The sequence below is a fragment of the Kogia breviceps genome, chromosome 12 (genome assembly GCF_026419965.1).
Source record: "Kogia breviceps isolate mKogBre1 chromosome 12, mKogBre1 haplotype 1, whole genome shotgun sequence".
In the NCBI taxonomy this organism is placed as follows: domain Eukaryota; kingdom Metazoa; phylum Chordata; class Mammalia; order Artiodactyla; family Physeteridae; genus Kogia; species Kogia breviceps.
In genome coordinates, this window is record NC_081321.1 from 8,388,415 (window position 1) to 8,392,254 (window position 3,840).

Genomic DNA, 3,840 nt, shown 5'->3' on the forward strand with positions numbered 1-3,840 from the left:
AAGATTTCTGTGAGGATCATATAAGTTAATTTATATCAAGCGCTTAGAACAGTGCTTGGTATTTAGTGCTGTATTCACTTATGTCCACTATTATGTGCTGCCCTCAGCGAAGCTGAAAACCTCCTCTGCTTTCAAAGCCAGTCACTGATAGTTTTTCTGAAATTGATGCTGTTCAGAACGAGGCTTTTTGGTAAGTGTGAGGTATGTTCCATAGTAGGTGTTTAAGACACAAAACAATTTTAAAAAATACTATCAAATTAGAGTCTTACAAATTTCTGGCTCCCTAGCACCCAGCACGTAGCCTGATGTAAAGTAGTTTAATAGACCTTTGATGAACAAATAAATGAATGAGTTTATCAGACATATTTTCAGCTTCAAGGCAAAATTGGAGCTATCTATTATCACATGCTTCACTCTCTACCCTGGATTAAAATGAGTTATTCTCTTTGACCTTCTTCTCCCTACATTGAAACTCACAAATTTTAGGGCTAAAGGAGTTTTTCCTTTTACAGATGGAGACACTATAGAGACCACCTCCTCTCCATTCCAAACTGTTTGCAGTTCCCCAAATGTATTATGTAACCTTGTAGCTCTGAGCCTCATAACGTTTCCCCCACTTGGACTGTTCTTACCTGTCGGTCCTCTTTCCCCTAATCCAACTAATTCTAGCCCATTCTTGCGAATCCATTCCTTCATCTTCTCCAGGAAGCATTTGCTAACCTTCCCTGGGCCACCATGAGACTATATTTGGATGCCTTTCCTCATAAGGATGTTCCATATCACCCTGTATAGAGACATTACACCTAATACATTGTATCATAAAAATGAGTCTTTTGCACTGGATTATAAATTATTTTGTAAACAACTATTATGTCTAATTTAACTCTGTATACCTAACGCCTGGCATATTTTTAGTGCACATTTGCAGAATCACCCTAGCCTCACTGCTATAACCTGTAAATCAGTAAGGTTGGAGCATGGCCCAAGGTATGCATAGTTTTAACAAGCTCTCCAAGTGTTCCAATATCATCTGCAGCTTCTAGCCCAGATGAAGTACTAGTAACTGAATTTAATCTCCTGCTAAAAACAACTGAAAAACAGATGAAATATATATATATATATATATATAAACCAGTTATCAACACATTGTGCATCAGGTAATGAAGGACTGGTCCCTGAGAGATGAGAAAAAAAGTGAGCCCAATGATTGCCGTAGATTACTGCAGGTAGAGTTCCCAGGCCATGCTGCAAGGAAGGGAGCCCACACAGGGCTCAGCACTCTCCCTGAAGAGAGGAGATACAGCCTGGGAGTCCAGGAAGGCCAAGGCAGCTAAAGTTTGTAGGGCAAATGGAGAGAAGAAAATGGCACATCAAGCTCTAGAGATCTGCAGACAGTTCCCCTCAAGTTTTCAGATGAATACTCATCAAGGCTTGGGAAAGAAACGCTTGAAAATATTAAGTGGCATACTCTTCCAGGCTCACACAGGGCTGGGAGCAGTGCCTATTTCCACTAACCAGAATGGAAAAACCTCAATCCACATGGCAATAGGCAGAATACACAGAAGAATTTTGCCTCAGTAGTGGGAAAAAATTAGCCCTAGACTAAACATACTTCTGGTTCTCTCCAACAAAAGCAAAAAGCAAGTACCAAAAGGACTAAGTTGTTATCAAGTAATTTAGCTGTGTTTCAGAACAAAGCTCAAGAATCTTTAAAGGATCACAAGACTATCCAACGCCGAACAGGTAATTCACAGTCAGCATCCAATAAAAAAAATTACAAGGCATGTAAAGAAGCAGGAAAATTAGACCCATAATGAGAAAATTTTTTAAAAAAACAGATGATACAGCTGATATACTTATTCTACAAGGACACTGAAACCATCTTTATTCCATATGTTCAATGAGCCAGAGGAAAGACTGAACGTGTGAAGTACACAGAACCTCACATACAAATTATAAATATGACTCAAATCAAACTCCTAGAGAAGAAATCTATAATTCTGAGATGAAAAATATACTGGATCGGATTAACAGCAGACTAGATATTGTAGAAGAATAGATAAGTAAACCTGAAGACATACCAATAGATTCAAAATAAAACACAGAGAAATAAGACTGGGGGAAAAAACAACAGAGCAACAGTGACTTGGGAAATGACTTCTACCAGCCTAATATATGTGTAATTGGAGTGAAAATTTTCCAAATTTGATGAAAACTATAAATCTACAGAACCAAGAAACTCAATGAATGCCAAACACATAGAAAACTAAGGCACATCATAAATTGCTCAAAAGCAGTGATGATAAAAAAAAAATCTTAAAAGTAGCCAGAGAAAAAGGCACATTACATACAGAGAAACAAAAATAAAAATGACAGCAAACTGCTTGGGAAACAATACAAGACAGAAGAAGAGTATTAACTTTAAATTATGAAAAGAAAAAAAACCTGTCAGCACAGAATTCTATACTCAACAAAAAGATGATTTTAAAAAGGAAGGTGAAATAAAGATTTTTTTGAGAAATACAAAAAAACAAAAGAATTCCTCACCAGCAGAAATGAACTATAAAAAATGTTAAAGGAAGTCCTTTAGGCAGAAGGAAAATTATATCAAATAGACATTTATATCTACAGAAAAGTGTGAGCACTGGAAATGATAAATACAATAAAATACTCTTACTCTTATTTGAATCTCTTTAAAAGATAATGGACCATTTAAAGGAAAAATGATTGTAGGGTTTATAATATGTAGCATAAAATGTGTGACAATAGTACAGGGCTGGGAAGAGAGAGATGGAAGTATAATTGTAAGATTCCATACTATATGCAAAGTGTATAATTTCACTTGAAAGTAGACTGGTAATTTAAAAATACATACTATACAACTAAAAAAAATCACTAAAACATAATATACACACAAATACACTTACACAAGACTCACAGCTAATAAGCTGACAGAGGTGATAATATGTAATCATAAAAATAATCCAAAAATAAAGCAGAAAAGGAGGAAAAAGGGAACAAAGGACAAATAAGACAAAAAGAAAACAAATAGCAGGTGCTGGAATATTAAACCAAACCATATCCATAATCACAATAAATGAAAATGGTCTAAACATCCCAATTAAAAGGCAGAGATTACTAGATTAGATAAAAAATCCAGACCTAGCTATATGCAGCCTACATAAAACAGCTTTAAATACAGACATGATTATGTTAAAAGTAAAAGAAGGTCAAAAGAAATACTGTGATAACCCTAATCAAAAGAAAGATGGAATGACTACATTAATATCAGTCAAGGTAGATTTCAGAGCAAAGAATGTTAATATTAGTGTTAATTAGTATTAATGCAATTTAATAATAATAACGGGATCAATTCATCAAGAGGACCTAACAATTGTAACGTTTATGTATCTTCTAGTGTGTGTGTTTTCTCCCCACACCACCAAGAATTCTCCAACACCAGCTGGGTATCCTACAATTCAACTCAATTCTGATACGATCTACCCGCGTCAGATGCCACAGGTTAAGGGCTCAGCTCCAGGAGACTGGCTCCCCAACAACACACACTTCAGATGCCAATCGCAAGTCCAGACTGTTACCTGGGCTTCTGACCAACAGGCTATAACCAGAAGTTTCTAAGACCCCCTCCTTGGGTTCAATTAATTTGCTAGAACAGCTCACAGAGCTCTGAGAAACATTCTACTTACTAGATTACTAGTTTATTATAAAAGGATATAACTCAGGACATAAGCCAGATGAAAAGACGCATAGGGCTAGGTACGTCTGCAGAGCTTCCATGCCCTCTCCAGGAGCACCACTCTCCCAGCACTTTCATACGTT